This window comes from Pinus tabuliformis, chromosome X (assembly GCF_031772625.1).
Source record: "Pinus tabuliformis cultivar Carrire ecotype Pingquan chromosome X, CPIR1, whole genome shotgun sequence".
NCBI classification, from domain to species: domain Eukaryota; kingdom Viridiplantae; phylum Streptophyta; class Pinopsida; order Pinales; family Pinaceae; genus Pinus; species Pinus tabuliformis.
Window position 1 is genome coordinate 1,480,548,875 of NC_142308.1, and position 25,060 is coordinate 1,480,573,934.

The 25,060-nt window shown below is 40.2% G+C and overlaps 1 pseudogene; it reads left to right on the forward strand.

The window, feature by feature from the left end:
• Positions 1-20,932: 20,932 nt before the first annotated feature.
• Positions 20,933-25,060, forward strand: part of LOC149145600 (protein unc-13 homolog) — a 53,933-nt pseudogene continuing 49,805 nt past the window's right edge.

The window sequence follows — 25,060 nt, forward strand, 5'->3', positions numbered from 1 at the left end:
AGATGGAGTTCTTGAACATCTCCTCGCTCGGCACGGCGTAATGATACGCTGTCAAAATCGAGCAAAAGTTCAAACAAAAGAAGGAGACTTTGGATCTACAAATTTGAAGACCAAAGGACAAAGCTAAGGTGGGGTGACCCAAGACAACCCATCGAAGCCGCAAGAAAAGAACAACACCACAAAGTTGAAGAAGGACATAGGAAAGTGGTGTGAGTTCCACAAGAGCCCCACTCACAACACAAGTGAGTGTCGGACCAAGCAGTCATTGGTGGCCGAGTTGAAGGCTTCTGAATCAGACGCATGTTTCGACCCTGAGCCAAAACTTGACAAGGGGAATGGCAAAGGGAAGTAGATCATTGATGTGGATCCCAACACCATTGTTGCCACCACCAAGATCCAGAGGAGGGGGAACGTCTTTTCCACTCACAGATGTGGGTGAAGGGTTTGCCGCTACAATTCATTGTCGACAGTGGCAGCCAAAAGAACCTCATTTTAGCAGAGGTTGTGAAGTGGTTGGGCCTACCGACTACACCACACCCGCAACCATACAGTATCGAGTGGCTTCATGAAGGACGAGATCTCAAAGTTCGCCAGCAGTGTCGCCTTCCCTACAACATCAAGCCCTTCACAGATAAGGTATTGTGTGATGTTACACCTCTGGATGTTTGTGATGTATTATTAGGCTAGCCCTACTTTTGGAGGCGACATGCTGTGTATGAGTCAAGGCCTCGCACTGTCATTATTTCTTTGGATAATTCATTCTACAGGATACTGGAGGTAGCCCCACCTACCGCCACTTGTTTGACCACTACCAAGAAAGGCAGCAAGCTCATCTCCCAAACTAGGAAATTCATTTTTTTCTGGTTCGCTCCCAAAGTAAGGGGAAGATCGTTGCTACATCCATGACCCCCGCAAAGAGTTCCTCCATGCAAAAGCAGCAGCAAAGGGATACGGCCATGATAGAACACAGGAACAACTTATCCTCACCCACAGGGGTACCACACAAGTTTCAGGTGGGAGACAAAGTTTGGTCACATCTACAGAGAGAACGCCTTACCAGAACCCATCAAAAACTCAGACCACTCTGACATGGTCCTTACACCAGTACCAAGGCTACGGGCAATAATGCTTTGAAGCACAGCATTCCTCCATTCCTTCGCTTGCACCAAGTGTTCAATGTGGATTGTTGTCGACCATGCTTCCCACCATTTTTGGACACATCAAAGATTGCAGAACAGCTTACCAGAGACCCAGCTCAGCAAAAGCTTCCTCATCTCAGGGAGGAACTCAACGCAATGGGGACAATTGCTTCCTAATGGGGGAGGAATGATCCAGGTGGATGTTGGAGGCCACCCACCTATCCCATTTGGACCCCCACAACTATCTCTTTCAGTTTTTTCAGTTCCCTAAATTGTAGCACAATTTACTATTTTTAGCAGTTTTTTAGGTCGTGAACTTCCGGAGCCATTTTGAGGCCCTAAACGACATTTTTTGGGAAATCTCATGGACCCACGTTGCCCTTATCAAACTGGTAGTGCTTGGATATATATTTCTAACGATCTATTGTACGCATCAAACGGAGATTGTATGAAAAATTTACGACCTTGGGAAGTTGATGTACCAATTTACCCAAACGGGGCCCACAGTTTGGCGTTTCATCTTCTAGGGTTAGGATTTGGAATGTTAAGGGCTTTCCATTGTTTCTCAACAATAAATAGGCCTTCAAGCCTCATTGTAACACAGTTGAGAGGTATGTAGCCACCACATCTCTTCTCAGAGATAAGCTAACATCGCCCTAGCTGGTTTATTTCCAACTCTGGTTGTAAGCATATTTCAGTATTTTACATTAATGAAATGAAGTATTATTTTTGCTGCATCTCTGTGTTTAGGGTTATCTCTGTAATTTGTTGCGTTCTTGTTTAAATCCGGATCATAAAGGATCTAAGTATATAAGGAGGAGAAGATAAAAGGGCTAAGTTCACAAGTAATGAATATCTTATGAAGTGTTAGATCAAGAGAAAATATGCATGTTATGGGCTTCCGATGCTTTGCTTGACATGAACTAAGTATGAACCTGAGTGTTTGATGATGGATGAGATATAATGAGGATCAGGATCATAATGAATTATCATTATGAGATCTAATAAGGTATAGTCTAAATCTGATTGCTAAAGCATGTTTTATCCTTTATAAGCGATGATTTGGGTATGGCTGAAGTCTGGAATTGCAGCAAAGTTATAAGTAAGTATTTGTAGATATATACACTGGTTTTCTTTGTTGAAGTTGCGTATACACTTTTAGAGTTAGTATTTGCATACTACCACCAGTGATCAAATATGCTCTTATAAAGTGGTCTTAGGGTGTCAAAGTCAAATTCTTTTCATATTAGTGAGTCTTCAAATAAAAATTTGGTCATTGGGTATTAGGTCTAGGATTTGTTTTCACTCCTTCTGAAGTCTTTCAAGTATTGGTTCATGTCACCATTCAGCTGAGTGTACCATCATTCAAAGGTTTGTCATCATTATTTCAGGATCCAAAGGTTCATTTTACACCTTGCTTGTGCTTCAGTTGTGCTTAAGTAAGGCTCATTTCCCTCTCTTAGGGTTTTGAAGGTAATTTTCCTTGGATGGTCAAATCATCAACAAAACTTGTACCCTGATGCTCATACACCTTGCCCTACCCTTAAAATACCTTCTTAAACACTTTCCATCACTGATATCCCTTAAATTCATCATTTTCCCACAAACCCTAGCCTATTGCTATAATTTGACACTTTTCTAGGTTAGGCCTGTGTTTTTTCCTTTTGGACCCCTTCTCCTCACTCAATATTTGAATTCCCACTTTCCCCTGCTTCCTAACATTCTTCCCTAATTCCCAAAATTTTCTCAACAAATTAGAAGCCCCTCATCCCCTTCATTTCCCTTCATTTCTACAAATCCCCTGTTCCACACATTGGGATACATTTTATTCAAATGATGTTTTTGAGAAAGAAAAGATGATTTTGACAAAAGTGAGAGAGTTTTTTTCCATAATAGACACAATAAGAAAAACCTCCTTCAGTTTTTACATACGTCTCATGGTTTTGGAGAAATGTCCAAAACATTATTTGCATGAGGAGAGTCGCTGCACTTCTAGAGGGACTTTGGGAAAATCAATATTTATCCTAGATGTAGTGACCAAATGACTTTATTGATGAGTCAAATAATAACTAGACACAAAGAGATTTCCAATGAGCTATTATGAGCTCAATTTGGAGTTGAGGAAGACCTTCCAAAGGTGACTGCAACATCACTCTGCATTTGTTAGTCACATTCTGCACATTTTGACCAGTCTTGGGAGATTGAGCATTTGACAGGGAAAATGAACTCTAAATTGAAAAATTTAAGATGTTATGGAAATTATACTTGACAAGATTTCCAACGAGCTATCCCACGCCTAATTTGGACACCAATAAGGCAGTCAAACGTTGGCTTGAAGTGGCGGTACACACTCGCTTCAGGCGCTGCGCATTTACCCAGCGCTACTCACTCCCTTCAGGCGCTGTGCATTTGACACTGGGGTTGTGCACTTGACAGTCAGCTAAATTTTTCACTGTTTCTCTCAAAAAATACTTTTCACCTATGGGATTTTTATTTTTCACTAATGTAATTCATAATGATGATGTAATTAAAGTGTATTTTTGTTACCTAGGGTAGATACATCAGATGAATGGCCTAAGTGGCATGTAATGAATCAGTTTTCTTCATATTAGGGATGAGTTAATTTGACTGCCCTAGTCTTTAGCTTTTAGTTCAGTCTTTTGTGAAACTGCTCCTCCTCTCATGGATTTGACCCCTCAGGCTAGGATTAGTTGTTTTGAGGCCTATATCATGTATTTTCTTAGTCATTTTGTTGGTTGGACTTAGGGTGGATGCTTTAGATCTTGATTGTACATCTTTGTAAGTAGTTTGGCAGGAGATTTATAAGAATTACAACTATTTTTATGGGATCCCTGTGGTATGGAGTTCTAGTATAGTTTCTTCTCCTGTGATTATATGTTTATATGTTTTATGTATGTCATCAATCATTTCATTGCTTCTAGTTGAATGTTTCAAGTTTGATAGGTAGAATCCATTACATCAGTGCTCTACCTTGGGAAACAATTCACCATTTCATATTTTCTGTAGTCCAAGAAGGATCCATGGTTTTCACATGCCCTTCTTAGAGTCTCACCAGTCTAAAACATCTCACCCCATCAAGCCCTACAGTGCTAAAGCCTATGCCTATCTTGCCCCATTGAACACCCTGCATTTCTTATCTAGTTTCCTAGACCTAAACTGCCCAACTCCTCCCGATCCAGCAAAACCTCTACAAAATCCAAACAAAACTTTCGTGCTACTATACCTAGCCTAAAATCCTTTACCTGATCCAGTCATCTTGGCTGAGATCCTTATGGAGAGAGCCCTCTCCTAGCCTAGTAGGGCTAGCTACTTGTCTAAGCTTGGTTTGTGGTTACCCTTGCATTGCCTCCCTTCAGCCTGAGGTCAATCTAGGTGATAATATACACGCTAGTTCAACTCTTCCAAGTAGTGTATGCAAAAGAAAAGCATGATGTTCAAGGATGGCTGAGTGATCAGATCAATGTTGTTGTTTTACTGTTGTCTGCCAATAAATTCTTCTTAGATATGAAAGTAAAACTGAATGTATAAAGAGTTTGTGTCTCATGAAGATGAACCACCGTTGATGGTTTGAAACGTCGATCAACAAATAACATAATGTGATGAATCCAGAAGATGATCTACACAAGTTTGTGTCTCATTGATTAATTGATTGATAAAGAAGGGTAATTCTTGTTGCTATCTGTTTAGAACTATGTAATATGGCAGTAGATATTCAGAATGTCACTGATTGGTACAGTTTGTGGTTTAGAGGTTTTATGATTCAGTAGATTTAGAGGTATATGCAGGTTGGGAAAAATGAAGTAGCGTATACATGCAGGTTTGCTTCATTAAAGGAGAGTATACATTCTGACACATTCCTTTTGAGGTTATAGTTAGTTCTAGTTGTTGATGTAGTGTTCCGGGTTCAGATCTATGTACCAGTTATAGTGAATTGTCTATTCCAATTGATTGGTTGAATTTGATTAAGTTTGAATGAATGGTTGATTCAATTGTGTCAAAGGTTGAGTGATTGTTTGATTCTGTTGTGTCAGAGGTTCAGAGGATTCAGTGATTGATTCAGTTATCTTAGAGATTGATGATTAGGTTCCAGTGATTGGTTGATGTAGATGTATTTGATGGTTATATTACAGTGGTGATTGATTTTGAGCTTCTAGTGAAAATTTGATGAAATGTGGCCTTCATATTGCAGTATTGTGTACCAGGAGTATCCAGTGTGAAAATTTATGAAACGTGGTCCCTGGAGGATACTGATGGTTGGAGCCTTCAGTGAGGAAGTCAAAGCTCCCTCCCAATAGTGGTCGGTGATTTGATCACGGGGTTGGAGCTCCTTTTCAGTAGCAGCTGGAGAATGAGTGAAGGTTGTAGCCTTCTATAGGTTGGAGCCTACGTACTAGTAAACATATTGGCCAATACAAGAACTAGGGGGTTGTAGCTCCTTTCTAGTAGAAGCTAGAGAATGAGAGAAGGTTGTAGCCTTCTGCAGGTGGGTTCCTACGTACTGGTATGAGTCTACACCAATACAAGATTGTAAACGATTTTTCTTATTATTAAAAGAAGATAGTTACAACAACAACATTTTGTTTTCACCCACATTGAGTTTCCACCTTAAATCTTAGTGTTCATGTGTGTTGCTTATGTGTGATGGTTTATTCTGTTATTACTGCACATGGCTATTGTTTAATGTTTAATAAAGTACTGATGCACTGATTAAATATTTACATATGATGAATTAAATGAATCATAAGTTCACTGGATATACGTTAGTTTCCTTAAGAGCAGTTGTGTGCACATGCGAGCACCCTTCTCTGAAGTAGCTTATATAAATCTGATTATGGAAATAAAAGATGTCATTTTTGTAAATACTAATTCACCCCCCTCTTAGTATTATTTACAACAGGTTGTCCTGGGCCACCCCACCTTGGCTTTGTCCTTTGTTCTGTGATTTGGAGGCACCTTTTCCATGATTTGGATTCACAGATCGAAAGTCTCCCTTCTTTTGTTTAAACTTCTTCTCAATCTTGAGAGTGTATTGGTACACCGTGCTGAGCAAGGAGATTTCTAGGAAATCCATCGCATCTTGGATGTACCTGTGTAGGCAGCCACAGTATTTGAGTACCAAATGTTGTTCAATATCCTTGATACCCAACTTTGTGCGAAGGGTATGAAAAATATTGGTAAACTCCGGCACATCTTGGACCCTTCCCTGCTGTAGCATGGTCCACTTTATTTATCTAACCTCATAGCTTCTGACAAGGTATTATTTCTCCTTGATTGCATCCTGGAATGAATTCCAAGTGGGTGCGGCTAAAAACACTGAGGTTGCACTTTCATCCTTATGCTCGAAGTAGGTTTCCCACCAATCCTTGACGTGGGGGGCAACTTTGAGAAGAGAAAAAGTAATATTTTCACATCTGGAAAAATCATGAATAGAAAAATACACTTCTATCATATTTAACCATTTATCTATAGTGTCTGCATCTATCTAACCCTCAAATGTGGGAATGTCAAATTTAACTTGTACCTTAAAGGGTGTGGCGCTTCCAGAGTAGTTGCTAGAAGTAGATGTGTTGCCCCTGGGTAGTTGTTGAAGAATTTGGGAAAAGTTGTCCATCATCGTGTTCCTTTGTCACTCAAGGGCCACTTCAAGAAAAATTTTGATAAGATCTCCTACCCCCTCATTTTTATTTTCATCCGCCATGGGAGGCCGTCGGGATTTGCGAGGCTAGTCTTACAAAAGTTTGACTAGTTCAAGCCCTAACTCCTTATATCCTAACCTCGTTGGGGGCATGCAAAGAAAAATCAAGAAAGAGCATACTGCTCTAACATTATTGATCCAGATTTAAACAGGAATGCAAAAAATTACAGATATAACCATAAATACAAGAGATGAAGCAGAAATAATACTTCATTTCATTAATGTAAAATACTGAAATATTCTTAGTAACAGAAATGGAAATAACTAGTTCGAGCGATGGTAGCTTATCCCTGAGAAGAGGTGTGGAGGCTACATGCCTCCGAACTCTCTTACAATGAGGCTCAAGGGCCTTTTTATTATTGAACAATAAGAGAAAACCCTAAACAACTAAAAGCCTAACCCGAGGAGATGTAACACCAAGAGTTTAGGGGCCTCTTTGGGGTTAGTTGGATAGCCAGCTTCCCGGGGTTGTGACATGGTCATATTATCTCTGTTTGATGTGCATGATACCCCTTTGCAAAGATCTCTCTGAGGACTATGATGAAAAAGACGACTTTATCAAAAAATCATTGGCCATAGATTGCCAAAAAAACGTCGTTTAGGGCCTCAAAACGGCTCCATAATTTTAGGACCCGAAAAACTGTTAAAAATAGTAAACTGTGCTACAATTAAGGAAACTGAAAAACTAAAAGAAACAATGGTGGGGTCCCAAGTGGAATTGGCGGGTGGCCACCAACATCCACCTAGATTAATTGCACATCTATTCAAAACTTCAGAAAGACCGAGATCATAATATTCAAAGATAAAACATGTGTCAATACTTAGATCTATTCAATCCATGAGAATACCATAATACACATAGGTACTATTCTCTATATAGCAATGAAATATACAACCACAAAAGCATGAGACTGGAAACTTCATTACACAATTTCAATAGAAGAAGAAAACATATATGAAAACGAGATTGACAGAGGGGAAAAAATACTACGGATTGCTTTGATTGGAATCACCAAATAGTTTCATTAATCTAATATGAGTCCAATATACCAGTCCATTTACAACCAGCTAGATATCACTCAAGTCCCTCATGAACAAGCAAGTAGAACCAAAAGTGGAATCATAGAAATCAAACACGTAGGTGCAGAATTCCATAGACTTTATTAAGAGTTTCTTCCCCCTATTTATTAGAAGAGGGGGAACAAGAATTAACAGTTACAAAATATCCCAGCATGAGCTCCAGCTATCTTCTAGACTAGATGTCTCGATGTGCAAGGTCTGCTACCCAAAATGATTACAATTAGATTTGATTCCCTTCTTGGAAAAACTGAAATTACAGAATAATGAAAAGAAAAGGAAAATGAAAAGATGATGGAGGAAGTGTCCCTATGTTGTTCCTTTGAAGGCCTCTAATCAATCCATGTCTCTGCCATGATGTGCCTTTCCTATTGCTCGGTCGGTTTCTGTAGCTTTCACATTAACTACCTGAATCGCTCTTTCTCCAAAGAAGGGAGTGGGTCGATTGTGAGTTCTTTTTTAACGACTAGAAGTGGAGAATGTCCTAGTAGTCCTGAGTGGAGCCCCAGGCTGGATAATTAAGTCCTCCTGAGCTCCAAGTCCTCATTTACTTTTGTTAGCGACCTTGGTTTCTTGTCACAAGGGGCATATTTGGGTCTATCCATGCTGAGTTTGAATGCTCTATCTCCTTTCTTAAATGCCATAACTACTGACCCATCACGCCTTTAAAGTTTTTCACTACCTATTCGCAGAGTTATCACATCAAGACTTTCCATAAACAAAATTTTTACAAGATAGGGCCTTCCGATCCACTTTTGCCCCTTTTTCTTCAGGTGACCAGGGATCATGATTAACCTCAAGTGTTAGGGCCTTTGGACTACCCTCTGAGGGCCTTTTTCCTTTGTTACATAGAATCTCGTACACGGTGGTTTATAATGCTCGCCTTTGATATCTCCCCTTGAAACTTGCGATTGTCGATCTATGGGATTGGACCCACCCAAGGTATTGCAAACAAAATACAGGAGAGAGAGCCTCTTTACCTCCTTTCATAGTTCTGGCAGATTGTCTAGAAGCAAAACTTTCATAAGGCATGGCACATAAAATATCGCATCCGGGAGGGTCTTCGTGTATCGCAATCACAAGTCAAAAGGGACTTTGATGGAGGAGGGATCTTGCCTTGTCTTGTTGATTGCCGATTTGTGATGGGTGATGTCATCACTGCCATGTGTCACTTTGTGAGTTCTCACAGTTGTCACCGGGAAATGCCCCCATAGGATCCTAAAAATTCCAGATTAGAATGCCACATGTCCTCCGTACTACCACGTCATCTTCATATTGCCACATCATCTCTATAATGCCATGTCATGATGACATCAGCTGCCATGTGGATTCATCAAGACCAATGGTATTCTGCCACATCGTCACCTGGAGGAGAGAGAAAAGGCCTGATTGCCCTTGATCTTTCACTACAATCCTTTGTTAAATGGCTTTTCGTCCCCTCCCACAACTTTACACTATATTAGGACTTTTCCATTTCATAATATTTTTAACCCCGGTCCCATCCATAATCGTTGATCACTGATATTGCGGGACCTCTGTATTGCGAGAAGTCTCACATGTAATACCTCCAACCGTCGATCAGCCAGTAGACTATGTTACCTAATTGTGATATGAGATTACGATTACCATGGGCCTCTGAAGTTTGCAATCATTGATATAGGTGATCGTTGATTGCAAGTTTCTATGTCCCTCCCCATCATTGCTCTTAAGACACTGCGATTGCGATTAGCCTCCCCTTGGTCTTTTCCTCTTTGTTTTTCAGCCTTCAAAGGGTATCTTCAATATGCTCTAACTTCTAAACCAGAAGTCCATTTTTGGACTTCCACCTACCATTGGAAATATTATTCTGAGCACTATCCAATGGAGAGGGATTGATTTAGCTTTGAGAGCTTCTGTGGCTTTGGAGATGGCTTTGAACTTCACTACTTTTTTTCACCCTTTTCACAGTTAAAAACTCATAATGCAGTGAGTGACAACATTGGCTCCAACTGGGGACAGTGCCTTGCTAGAAAGGTGTTGAGAACCCGTAGATCAGTAGCCTTACCATTGGGAATGGAGTTAAAAATATAATGAGATTATACAACCAAAAAATCTCCATGAGACTTTATTTATTGGGAGTCATTTCCTCGTCAACTGAAATGCAGAAATAAAAATTCTAACAACTAGAAATTAGATGCTCATCTGGGGAGCTTATTTATATGAAATTCCTACTTACGTAAAGGGAATTAATTCTCCTAAGTGAGTTAAACCCTCCAATGGAGCCAGGCCAACATTTGGGTGTTGAGCCTAACACCTCCATGCTACTGAAATTTAAAAATTACAACTAACATGCAACATGAAAAATCTTTGGACCAAAATTTTGATATGTGCCCCCAACTTGGTAGTTGATGTTCAGTTCTTTCGATTTCCTTAAAGAACATTATTATGGGGATGTTCTCTTGAAAATAAGTGGCTAACATGTATATGCATCCCGTAAGAGCTTCAGACCAAAGGTTTGACGCGTACCTTGGAATGGATGTATACTTTTGTAGGCCATAGACAAGTACCATGTATTCGGCTACCAGATCGTGGAATTGATGAGGAAATTGGTAGTTGTCTCCCTTTCTTGATCATTGTGCAATGTTTCTTGTTGTGAGATGTCTTCTTGGAATGAAGTCTTGCAAACATCTTCAGTAGGTTCAGTTACCACAGGACTATTTTTAACATTAAAATATGTGAAACAATCTTCAAAAAGAGTGTTTGGTGGATATAACCTTTTGCACTAATGATTGAATGCTATATGAAAATTTTTTGAGGAAGATATGATTCCAGGAGGGATCGTTTTATACCAAACTTGAGTGTCCTCGTCTAAAGAATATGTGAACAATTTCATTTTTGTATCTTCAAAAAATAATATCCTGTTTTTCCATGCATTAATTAACATCCTTCAGGTGCTAGTTATGCCTTCTCTCCGTGTTTCCACAGAATCTAGGAAATTAGGTATTCCATTCATGAAACGAAGGGACATGATTGGGATAACCAGCGATAGAAGAAAAATCCAGTGGGGAAAATCAGTTGGATAGGAATGCAGGAATGGCCATTTTGAAAACCCCCTAAGTGAGTGATCTTCAGATCAAAGGTGGGGAAGGTTTTCGACTGCTTTAGTATCGAAGTGAGTATGAGGCTACTTGAAATCCAGGATGATTAAATAATGATATAGACAGTGGAGTCACCAGGATGCTTACCATAAAATTAAAACAGTGGAGTCGCCATGGTGAGATATCTTCAACCCTCACTTCCCTTTCTCACCTAACAGAGGAAATGTAAAAATTTGTCGTACCCAGAGAAAAATGTTCTAATCCATTCCCCCGCAACAGCGCAATAAAGATGTTTCTTTTTCTCATACCTGTAGCACCAGTGCTTCACGAGATATAGAAAGATTCCTAGAGAAAGCCTCTAGGTTGATTATACACCAGTGCCTATGACATCTTAGTTAGAGGAGTGCATGGAATATTATGGGTGGGGTTTTTGTTCCACTCCAATTGTCATGTAGTTAAAAAGATTATAAATGAGTTTTGGTTCAATAGCCCCTCGGTAAGGTAAACTCAAGCCAATACATGGATCCAAATGTGTAGGGGGTAAAGCAGGGAAACCTCAAAGAGAAATGTCTTTTATGGTAGCCGACACACAACAACAAGCAGCCTAAATATTGGTGTTGTAGTAAAATTAAGAGGAAAAAGAGGAGGGGAATATGATGCATAGGGATATAAACAAGACAAAATCCTAAGTAGCAATATTCTAACATAAGTATGGAAGACTGAGGAGATGACATGACAAAAACAACTGAGCACTAATTAATGTCCGAAAAGATATACATCATGAGTACGCTTATCACTGTTGATTTGGGGTAGCATCAGATGTGCACTAGCCGTGAAAATTGGTGGAGAGGCTAAAGCAAGAACCAGAAATGGTTTGGGAAGATTCCACCCGGTTAAGGAGATATGAAAATAATTAATATTATTATTGGAGTTCTTTAGTCTAAACTTAGGAAAAATAAAATATTAATGGGTATTAATATAAAACCGGGTTATAAGGTTCCAAATGACATGGATCAAGCCAAATCTAATCTTAGCCATTGATTAGAGATGTAATCTCGACCGTTGAAGGACCAATAGGAAAAGTATAAGAGGAGGTTTGGGGGTCAATTGGAGAATACACTAGAGTGAGCAGTCATTCGATTTTCTAGAGCAGGATTTGCTAAGAAAAGTTGAATCAGTGATCATTTTGTAGTGAGGGGCAGTGAGTACTAAACAAAGAGGCAGAGATAGTGCGGAGAGACTAGTGCAGAGGCAGAGAGGCGGATGCAGAAGCCAGATCAGGCCACACAGAGGCTAGCTAAGACAGCACAGAGGCCAGAAGGCCTATTTCATCCACGCAGAGGGTGGCAGGAGTGACACAGAAGGCCGTAGAGGCTGCGCAGTGCCTCAGAGGAATGACACAGAGGGTTTTAAGACTGATGCAGAGGCTGTTAGGTCCCTATAATACTAGTGATTCCCCCATTACTATTGTTGTATTATCCCTTACTGTTATTGTTATTCCCCTATTGTCCCCATATTGTTATTATTGTGCCCCATAGAATCCCACTATTGTTATTTTTGTGCCTTTATATTATTATTTTTAGGTCAGCTTTGGTTATATTGTGATCCCTTACACTCCTATACATATAAAGGAGGTTTTGTCATTTGAATCATCCAAGAATTTTCATTTTTGTAATGTAAAGGAGGTTTCCCCCTCGAAGAGGCTGAATTCTAAGGCGTTGATAGATCTTTTCTATCTTTTTGTGAGCTGGTTTCATAACATTCCATATCAGAGCTTTGGATTTTAGGGTTTCGCTACTCCAAACAGGTCATCGTGGAATTTTTGCTATAACTTTGTTTCTACGATGTTTCAAAAGCTAAAAAACAAACCCGTTTGATATGAAATATCGTTGAACATCGGGTCTGAATTTCAAACCTTGTCTCGCTATATTTTTGGAGATATGATTTGAGGACGTTAGGGTTTTTGCAAGCTGCAGAAAGTCATCTATAACAGGTCATCATGGAATTTGCGCTATAACACTTTCGCTATGAATTTTCAGAAGCTAAAAAAAAACTAATTTAGAGCAATCGGCTTGAACCTTGGCTCCGAATTTCAGATCTTTTCTCACTATATTTTCAGAGATATAATATGAGGAAGTTAGGGTTTTGTAGACCCTCGAATTACATTCCAAACAGGTGACCTTGGGAAAATCGTCATAACTTTCACTCTGAGCATCAGATTGAATTTTCATAAGAAGTTACAGAAAGAGGATGGACTGTAGAGTTTTAGGTATCATTTTCAAAACCTAAGGTTGAAACAGTGACCCGCGGCACGTCGTACAAGTTTGCTCTACTGAACCGGTCTATACTCAAGTCATCGTGGGAGATTTGGCATAACTCTTCATTGGAGAATCCAATCTTGATCAAACTTATGGGGTTAGAAATATTACTCAAAGGATTACCGCAAGAAAAAAAATTCAAAGCTTGGAGATCCAAAATTACAGAGATACATCAGATTCAATATTGAGCTCCTATAAAGTGAAAAAAGGTGTGTACTTTTTTCTTTAATTTTTGCATAAGTTTGGTCTGAAAAATTAGTTTGAAGGAATTCAAAGGTTATAGTGAAGCATTATTATTGGTAATTGATGCCCTGGAGAAAGAAAATGGAAACACCTATTAAGCAACATGAAATCTCTAGCATTACTCATGAAGAAGAGGAAGAAATGCAACATGATATATCGAGATTACGAGACCAAGTGCAACAAATTTCACTCACACAAAAAGTAACAGAAGCTAAGATGGATGGTTTAAAGAAAGGCATAAAAGCTAAGATGAATGACATGGAAGCTAAGATGGACGGCATGGAAGCTAAGATGGATGGTGTGGAAGCTAAGATGGATGATTTAAAGAAAGGCATGGAAGATTTGAAGACAAATTTGACAAAGTTTCTACAAGAAATGCTTACTAATGGTGAAAGGATAGTAAAGGAAACTCATGATGAGAAAAAAATAAATGTTAATCATGATTTCATAGACTCTAACGTTGGATCGAAGAACCACCATGTTCCAAAGATTGATATGAGGAAGTTTTATGGCAAGCATCTCGGAACATGGATATTACAGATGGAGCAATTTTTCGATCTCCATAATGTGCAAAAAACACAAAAGGTATGCATTGCAACTTTATATTTGGAACCAAATCATTTTGTATGGTATCAATGGCTTTGCTCTTAGAAAAAAATTGTCACTTGGGCTATTTTACGGATGAAATGATAGCACATTATGAGGATACATAAAGCAACAATTTTTTTAGCCAATTGATAAATCTAAAACAAAAGGGTTCAATGATGGAGCACATTGAGGACTTCCAAAAAATGAATATAAGGGTAAAAGATATTCCAGAGGAGCATAGGATTAATGTGTTCATAGGGATTTTAAAAGATGACATCAAACATGAGGTTCGCCTTTGGGAACCAGATTCATTAGAGAAGGCATTCAGGTTGGAAAGAAAATTTGAAAGTAAAATTATGGCAACAAGGAAGCCTACCACTCACAATCGTAAATATGGAAGTGTTGTTGCCCCTAGCCATCCACAACCTAAAGGTTGACACCACAACAATTGAAAGAAAGAAGAGAAAAAGGGCTTTGTTACAGTTGTGATAGAAAATACACTAAAGGTCATATGTGTGCCGAGAAGAAATTATTTTACATAGGTTGTGAAGAGGAGGAAGTGAAGGAACAAGAAAATTCAAAAGAAGAGGATATACACTAGGAACAAACCCTAGAAAAAGAAGAAATGAATCCAACCATATCTTATAATGCATTGGCTGGAATTAACACTCCTCAAACTATCAAGATAGAAGGGCATATCAAGAAGAAAAAGGTAATAATGTTGATTGATTCGGGAAGTACCCATAATCTTATTAATTGTAAGATATTCAAGGAATTGAATTGCTTCCTATATCTAGCACCAGAGTGTCAAGTGATGGTTGCAAGTGGAAGAACCATAAATTTCTCAGGAAATTTCCATAATATCAAGCTATCCATGGGAGAATATGTATTGAATAGCCCAATGCTTTCCATTCCAATGGATGGTGTTGATTTTGTACTAGGAGTCCAAGGGCTACAATCCTTGTGTACAATAGCTTTTAATTTTCAACTTTTCATGAAATTCTCTTCAGAAGGAAATGAAGTTGAATTAATGGGTATTGCAAGGAAACCAGGAAAGATAATCAGCTCTAACAGAATGACAAAGATCCTAAAGAAAGAACAATGAGGCATAATTGCACAGTTGTGTTCACTAGAGGTTCCCACATCGAAATTATCCATTTCGCCAGATCTCCAAAAAGTCTTGGACAATCATTCCAAGGTATTTGAGACTCCCAAATGCCTCCCACCTATTCATGATCATGATCATGCTATTAATTTGATTCTAGGAAGTGTTCCTCCAAACATCGGGCCTTACAAATATCCCTATGTCCAAAAGAGTTAAATTGAACGTATGGTTGCAGAAATGCTAGAGGCTGGTATAATTCAACCTAGTCAAAGTTATTTCTCTGCTCCAGTAGTATTGGTTCACAAGAAGGATGGATCATGGCGCATGTGTCCAGGTTATAGTGAGCTCAACAAGCTCACTATTAAAGATAAATTTCCCATTCCTATCATCGATGAATTATTGGATGAATTGCATGGATCAATTAAATTACTTCACCAAGTTGGATCTTTGTTCAGGATATCATAAAATCAAAATGAAGACTCAAGACATTCCAAAAACGACATCTATAACTCATGAGGGTCATTATGAATTTTTGGTCATGCCTTTTGGCCTTACTAATTCACCTTCTACATTTCAAGGTTTGATGAATTCCATTTTGAAACCCTTCCTTAGAAAAATTGTGTTAGTATCTTTTGATGATATACTAATCTATAACAAGTCTTGGAAGGATCATGTCCAAAATGTTGACATGGTGCTCAAACTATTGGAGGAGATACAATTATATGCAAAAATATCAAAAAATTTCGTTGGAGTACAAGAGGTGGAATATCTGGGTCATATTGTATCTCATGAAGGTATTAAGGTAGACCCTATAAAAATTGAAACCATTAAGGAATGGAAAATCCCCACATCCATAGAGCATCCACAAGGATTTCTCAGGTTGACAGGGTATTATCGCAAGTTTGTTAAGAATTATGGGAGAATAGTAGCACCTCTAACAACATTATTGAATAAAGATTCATTTTCATAGACTCCAGAAGCAATGAAGGCCTTTGAACATCTTAAAGAGGCAATCTGCCAAGCACTATTCTTAGCTACACCGGACTTCACAAAAAAAATTGTTGTGGAATGTGATGCCTCAGGAAATGGAATTGGTGTTGTTTTAATGCAAGAATAAAGACCCATTGCTTTCGAAAGTTGTCCAATCAAAGGAAAGTATTTACACAAAGCTATTTATGAGAAGGAAATGTTGGCAATACTACATGCACCTAAGAAATGGTGACCCTACCTAATTGGAAAACACTTCTAGGTAAAAACATATCTTGATAGTCTTAAATACTTTTTAGAAAAAAGATTATCTTCAAAAGAGCAACAAAAATGGATCACAAAGATGTTGGGTTATGACTTTGAAATCATCTACAAAAAAGGGAAGAAAAATGTTGTAGCAGATGCACTCTCAAGAAAGGATGAGGATGTGGAAGAATTTCTTTGCACCATTTCTATTATCCAACCAGATTGGATAAACAAAACAAGGGATGAATGGAAGAATGACAAGGAAGTGTGGGCACTCATTCAAAACATACAACAATATCCTAGTACATCTGATACATTTAGCTGGAAAAATGATTTGTTATGGTAAAAGGATTGGTTATTCCTATGTAAGAATTCCCAACTCAAATAAAAGATTCTTAGGGAATTGCACACCTCTCCCTTAGGAAGGCACTCAGGATTTCTAAAAACCTAACACAAGGTTAAGAAGGATTTTTTTTGGGATTGCCTTAAATCAGATATTCAAAAGTTTGTGGTGGAATGTTTGGTTTGCCAATAAAATAAAGTTGAAACAATTAAAACCCCAGGACTATTACAACCTTTATCCATTCCAAGCCAACGTTGGGAATAGGTTTCAATGGATTTTATCACAAGTTTAACCAAGTTCGAAGGAAAGAGTGTTATCATGGTGGTAGTTGACAGACTTACCAAGTATTCACACTTTTGTGCATTTTCTCATACATTTAAAGCGATTATGGTTTCTACTGCATTTTTGGAAACAATTCAAAAAGCTACATGGAAACCCAAAGATTATTGTAAGCGACAGAGATCCCATTTTCACTACAAATTTTTGGATGGAATTATTTTCTTGTCTTGGTACTCAGTTAGCTCATAGATCATCTTATCATCCTCAATCTGATGGGAAAACTGAGATAGTAAACAAATGTTTGGAAGGATATCTTCGTTGCTTTGTATTTGATAAACATACACAATGGGTCAAATGGTTGCCTCTAGCTGAGTGGTGGTATAACATTTCCTTCCATACTGCAACAAAAATGACCCCATTTATGGCACTTTATGGATATCATCCACCATCCATCACATCATATTTAGGAGAAAATTCTAAGGTTCAAGCAGTGGAAGATCACATTGAGAATCAATAACAAATTCTCCAACTCTTAAAGGATAACCTCACCTTTGCGCAGATTAGAATGAAATAACAGGCAGATCAACATCACAACGAAAGAAGTTTTGATGTAGGTGATTGGGTATTCCTATGGCTACAACCATATAAAAAAATGTCCCTCAAGCAAGCTAAGAATGATAATAAATTATCACCAAAGTATTATGGTCCGTACAGGGTGTTGCAAAAGATAGGTACTATGGCATACAAATTGGAGCTTCTTGCAGCTTCCTTAGTGCACCCAGTTTTCCATGTTTCATGCTCAAAGAAGGTTATAGGTGACAAGCTTCCAGTTCATACAATATTGCTAGAACTTGATGAGGAAGGAAAAATCATGTTGGAACTTGAAGCAATCAAAGAAGCAAAAACTCGACAGCTATGAAATCGATCAATTTCAGAGTATCTCATCAAGTGGAAGAACTTACCCATTGAAGATTCCACATGGGAGGATGAGAATTTTATACAGAAGCATCCATAACTACTCAAGCGTTGAGGACAACACTTTTTTGAAGGAGAGGGGAATGTTAGGTCCCTATAATACTAGTGATTCCCCCATTACTATTGTTTTTGTATCCCTTATTGTTATTGATGTACCCCCATTGTCCCCATATTGTTATTATTGTGCCCCATAGAATCCCACTATTGTTATTTTTGTGCCTTTATATTATTATTGTTAGGTCAGATTTGGTTATAGTGTGACCCTGAGACTCCTATATAAAGAAAGGAGGTTTTTTCATTTGAATCATCCAAGAATTGTTCATTTGTGTAATGTAAAGGAGTTTTCCCTCTCGAAGAGGCTAAATTCTAAGGCGTTGATCTATATTTTCTAGCTTTTTGTGAGCTGCTTTCATAACAAAGGCCAGGAAGGCTAACGCATTACTTCAGTTGTGCTGGAGTTTTTCATGGGGAAAATTTTCTGAATATCTTCTTCTGAATATAGAGGTATTACTGCCGATTATTTTTCTTTGTTGGGTGAGCCAGTTTGGCACCAAGTTATACTCAAGGATATACTGCATAATAAATAACCCTCATAATTGTTGCACCAGTTTTCCCAAGTTGAGTTTTTTTGAGGACAAGTTTTCCGAAAATAACGGTGTCACTTGTGTGTTTGCTATTTCTTTCAGCTGTTGATTTGTAGATGGTTGAGATTGTATTGTGTTTATTTTGATGTTTGTATGTTTAAATAACTTTTTGCAATTAACAAGTAGGAGAAAAACACCAGAAGAATACAAATAAAATTTCTAATGGTTAGACTTAGAAATTTCAACATGGTATCAGAGCATGGTTGGAGATCACATGAGAGCTGAAGGCACTAGCTGAATCAGAGAATTTGTAGTAGAGACAACTGTCCTAAGTGACAGAAGTTGTTCCTTGTAGAAAGCAACAGAAGAAGGGTTGACACAAAGTGACTGCATCATTAGTTCGGGCCAGAGAGAGGCCAATGTAGAGGCTGAGGAGGGAAGAAAAGGCTCATGCAGAGCCACGCAGAGGCCATAAGGGTTGACACAATTGGCTGCGGGAGCTTTTCAATTAGTGTCGGGATTGTGCAAAGCCTAGAGGCTCAGTCCTTTAGTTGTCGGGGAATAGGAAGTTGTGGGCAGTTTGCGGGGAGTGAAGTTGGTGGGGTGTTGTGGCCAGAACAGTACCTAACAAGGACAAACCAAGGTAGAGGGAGTCTCTACCTAGGCAGATTTCTAGCCATGGAGTTCAGATCAGTGTTGCAGGTGCACAGAAGATTGGAGAGGTGCGACTTGACACTTGGCAGAGTATTTCCAGAAGGAAATCAAGACTCAAAGGGAGTCTAGCAGAAAACTTCCAAGCGAGAATTAGGGAGACTCAGCAGGAGTCAAAGAGAGAACTTCTAAAGGGAAGTAGAGAGACTCATAGGAGTCGACAAGAAGAGTAAATAGATGGCCATCAATGGGTTGAGGGATCAAGATAGGCTAGATGGAGCGTCCAAGTTTGTGGTCTAGAAGGCCAAGATCCTATCCATTCTAGATAGAAATCGTATCAAGGCCTTCGCCTTGAGAATAGTGGTGATCCCAGTTGACTCGACTGATAATGAGAAGTATGAGGAGGCAATGGCCAAGGAGAAATGTATCATCCTTGATGGGGTCAAGGTCATGTGGTCCAACATATTTCTTAGAAGGAGATAGTAAAGGAAATGTGGGATGCCTTGAAGACGTTGCACCATCATACTTTTGTGCAGAGGAAGAGGTTACTTGAGAATCAACTACGGTCATACCAGATGTAGAAGGGGGAGAAGATAGATCACTTCCTTAGGAGATTGAAGGATGTCCAAGACCAACTGACTTCCATAGGGGCCAGCCAGATCAAGAGATGTTGGTGAGGACCACTCTAAATGCAATCTCTGAGGAGTGAGAGACATTTGTCCAAAGCATTTTGGGCAAGTCGAATCTTCTAGATTGAGAAGAATTGTGGGTGGCTCTTCGTCAAGAAGAGATCAGATGGCTGAGAAAGATGTGAAGTAGCATCAAAGGAGTCTGGATCAAGAAGGAAGAGGAAGAGGATGTAGCTCTGGCATCTACGAGAATGCATGAGAAGAGGATGAAAGAAGACCTCTCCAAGGTCAAGTGCTTCAACTATAGGGAACTAGGTCATTATGCGAACTAGTGTCCTAGGAAGAAGACTAAGGGAGACGTGTCTAACTCCAAGGTAGTGCCAGAGAAGGCAGAAAAGGAGGTAGAGGAGGATGATGATTATGCCATGAGCTCTCATGTAACTATAGAGAAGAGGTGGGGAGACATCGAGCTATAGTCAGGATGACTACAGGTGATGAGGGGCAGGATCCTTGAGGTACCTAAACTACTGGATTATACCTTGCTATGGGGACCCCGAAGAGAGAGTAGCAGGATTGGCGGATGTCAGTACAAATGGATGCGGATGAAGCGACAGAGAGTTTTATAGTGTAGGAGTCCCAGGCAATGCAGAGCTACCAAGCTGCAGTAGTCTGAGAGGCATAAAGAGGGCTGCTACAGTGCAGGATGTCACAAAGAGGTTTGCAACGGTGCGAGAGATAGGGAGTTTTTATAGCAGCGCAGAGGTTGTAGAGGGAGAACTTGGTTGCGGCAGAGAGAGCTTCAACATCAGGAGTGTTTCTAGCCTGACAGAGATGTCAGTTGTTGGGTGGATCAGTTACTTACTTCTCTGTAACTGAGTTGCAGTGAAGTAGCGGCTAGCAGTAGCATAATCAACATGATGAGAGGGGGTTGCAGTGTAGACGCAGTATTGGGAGAAAGGACCAGTGGCAACACGAATGCGGAGGGAGATTTCGTATGGATGCAGCAGTGGCAGTGGCAAGGCCATGGGCAGTAGCATAGGATACAGCAGTGTAGAGGATTTTAGGTGGGGAGGCCTAGCATCAACACAGGTACTGGTGGCGAATAATTAGAGTGATGCTCATTATGGAGTATTACTAAAGCATAGTCCTTGCTAATAGGGAGTATTGATTTGGGGTAGCATAGGATATTCTCTAGCCATGAAAATTGGTGGAGAGGCTAAAGCACATGAGATCTCCAAGACCCAGAAATGGTTTGGTTAGATTCTACCTGGTTAAGGAGATATTAAAATAATTAATATTTTTAATGGAGTTCCTATGTCTAAAATTAGGAAAAATAAACTATTAATGGGTATTAATATAAAATTGGGTTAGAAGGTTCCAAATGACATGGATCAAGCCAAACATAATCTTTGCCATTGATTAGAGATGTAATTTCGGTTGTTGAAGGACCAACAAGAAAAGTATAAGAGGAGGCTTGAGGGTCAATTGGAGAATACACCAGAGCGATCAGTGATTTGATTTTCTAGAGAGGGGTTTTCTAAGAAAAGTTGTGTTGGCTTGAGGGGACTGACCCAAGTTCAGTGTTAGTTAGCCAAACAAATCCCTACACTACTGGCCCTTTCGGCATCAGCCCGTGGAGCAGGGACTGAAGTCTCACCCGAAGCAATATGGGGGGATGCTAGAACCAAGTTTCTGCACCCTTGAGATGGTTGTTATGTCGGTTTATTCCAACTATACCTACCTTCATGTAGGTGGCTTCAATCTCTGCTCTATTTTTTAGTACCTTTGCGAAGTGTTACAATCAGCTTCCGCACAACCCTAACTAGGGGTTGTAGTCCTTTCACACTAATAAAGTAGCGATCTGCATTGTCTCTCAAACTAGGTTAAGTATCTTACTTATCTTATTAGCAGATCTTAGTTAGCTTTTTGTAAATAGATGTTCTCACTTGCGCTCACTTAACCAATATATTTATACATATTCGCACATCATATAAGCATTAGAAGTGAAATTCATACCGAATATAATAGATGCATAAACAGGAAATAAATACGTAGAATGATAGAAAACTTCTCTTTATTAGTGATTCCCGATGGTTATAGACTCGACTAGCCCTGCGCACTCAGCTGCAGAGGTTCGTGCACTCAACTGCAGACTACTAGGCCTCTGTGCACTCAGCTGCAGAGCCTCTACCTACGCTACAACCCAAAACTTAGACTTACACTTCATAGTTATCTCGCGTACATCTTCATTGCTTAGACATTGTTGGTTATTTTATGCTTCTAACTACTTAGAGCTTAGCTCTATTTATACAATCCCATGGTCCGTGGACCATGGGTAGATCTTCTACAACTGGCATTACATTATCAAAATAAGGGCGAACAACCATATGACTCTTTAACAACTACGCGCTCCACGCCTAGAAAATGCGGAGTCTTTACATTTAAATTACAAAATTGAACAAACATCTGGGCTCTAAGCCCCAAAATTTCCCTTAGGGGATCCTGTGCCCAATAGGCCCCCAACACAAACATCGTGACTCACCCTCGAGTCACTCTGCAGGTGTGGAGATCTTAGCGCAGAGACCTCCCAACTTTGTTTGGATTGTTGCAACTTCGACAGCGCACTAAGCAGTTGCCTGTTGGAATTCCTCCACCCATTGTTCGGTGACCGTTGTTGTTGAAATGTTGCCCTGTATCCTCTCCTGAGTTGCTTGAATTTATGCAAGCTTTGCTTCAATGGAGGTTGTAATTGTATACGCCTCATCGATCCATGGTTGTAGGCGCGCTTTTAAGACCGCTTCTTTGTGTTGAGCGACATCCATCTGTTCCTTGAGCGCCTTTTCCTGCGGCATCCGTGCAAGCCTTTGTGTAAGGGCAACCATATACATGGTCTCTTTGACCTCATCATATTTCTATTGTAGCTCACGTGCCTCTGTCTCTAGGCGCTCCACATTCAGGTCCTCCTATAGGGTGGTTAAGACCTCGAATGACTATTTGAACAGCTTCATGTAGTCTGCAACTGCACTGTCAGCAGCCATGAGCGTTGTCATAACCGCAGTGGTACATCGTTCCTTAACCTCCAGCAGGGTTGAAGGCTAATCCTTCAACTGTAGTTCTATGAACTATAGGTTCAACTCCAACTGAACCCTGGCCATCTCTGCTCTAGCATCACGCACCCCTGTGGCCACTTTATAGACTCGTGCATCCACCGATTCCTTTCCTTGAATGGCCAACTCCAGGATCATCTGGCAGGCTTCCTCTATCACCTACATAGTCTGCTAATTATGCCTGACTACCTCATTGTGTTGCAGGCCCAACTGTTCAATGTTGATGTGTTGCTCGCTCATCACCTGCAGTGCAGGACTCTCCCTGGCTCAAAGTTCTGCGGTGACTCCATCCTGTAAGAGGTAGAGTGTCTCCCGAGGGAGCGTAGCCATGTTCAATCCCCCTTAGTGAGGGTGATTGGATTGAACGATGTCTTTGATGCCTTTTTTTTCTTTCGTGGCACTATCTTCTCTCGTGGTCGTGGGCTCTTGAGCTAGGTGGATGTCTTCTACATGTCCACATCACCTTGTTTTGTGTCTGTCTCTCGTTTGGGCGAAGGTGACTTATGTCCTTCGTGCTCTTCTTGTCCTATTTTTTGTTGTTGTTCCACCAACTTCGTAGCATCGCACGCTACCTGAGCCTTAGTTGCTACTTCTTCTTTCCTGCGCTTCTCCACCAGCTACTCCATTCGAAGCTTTGTCTCTTCTTTCTTGTGCTGTGTTGTGGACTTCTCTGTTTCCATCACGGAGCCAGCTAGAGCACGCCACTTTGGCGACAAAGACTCAAGGACTATGAATATTACATCGTCGGTTGCCAAGTATGGTAAATCATGTCATGTCTTTGTAGGGTCCTTCCATGCCCTGCTGAAGACATGGTGGAAGTCTACTTTGAACTCTACAAAGCTCTGCAAACTATTGTAGACTGTGGGCAATAACTGCGGCTTGCGATTGATCCCCATCCAAATATTCATCTCCATGAATATCCAAAATATCTTGCTCTCCTTTATCCTCTACCCGTCCCTGGTCACCCACAGCGAAGCATACTTCGCTGCCTCTGGAAGGTCCGGCACGATCGAAGGGAACTGGCTATCTTCGAGTAGCTCCCATTCCACCAATACAATCGACAATATGAGCCATGCGTAATGAAATGCTTTTCCCTACTCATGTGCCTCATGGAAGTTTGGAAGGAACTCATCGCGGAAATAGTTTTCCAAATTGAACTGGATCCCTTCTGTGCATTGTTTTGCTAGTGTAACCACTGGCGTGGGCACCTCATCCACGCGGCACTTTCGCAACACCTTCCCCACCAATATTTGTGTCATGACCTTAACTGCAGAGTTGTTAATGCTAGATATGGCATACCCTCGCTTCTTCTTCTCCAAATTAAACTTCTTTTTCATTTCCTCCATGAGGGCCAACTTGCCACCTCTTCCCTCTGAAATGTTTGTTGGGTCCTCTCCTGAGCAAGGTAGCCATGTAATCTGGTGAATCAGATGGTCTTTGATGGGTATGGGCTCCTCCAGCCATAAGCACCCACCATGCACCAAGAAGAGCAGCTTCCTGATGATGAAGATAGTCACTTGGGCGTGGTGGTAATGCAACAACCAGAGCAGGTTTAGAAACCCGACCTTCTCTACACCTCTGAGCCATTTGTGTGACTCCAATTCAATCATTCTAGTCATCGCATTGATCTTCTGCCGCATTAGCTTCACAGTCGCTAAATGCGAGAACTTCTTGTGGTCTGCAAGGTCCCAATCTTCAAATTTCAACACAGGAACCCACCCCAAGTGCAATCCCTCAAATATAATATCGTCCGGGAGCAGCGGAGTTTACATAGATCTCTTGCTCTCATCTATATCCTTCAGCACCTTGGCTTTACCCTTTCGTGAAGGAACATATTCAGGTAACTAGGTAATAAGGTTCGCGCCCTAGGTTTCAAATTCCATCTCTTCATCCTCCTCCTCCACCAGGATTTCTTTACATTCCTCCTCTTCAGCCTCCAAATGAATGGCCTTCCCCTTTTCCTGCAATGTGAGCTTGGTCCTTAGTGGATTTCTGG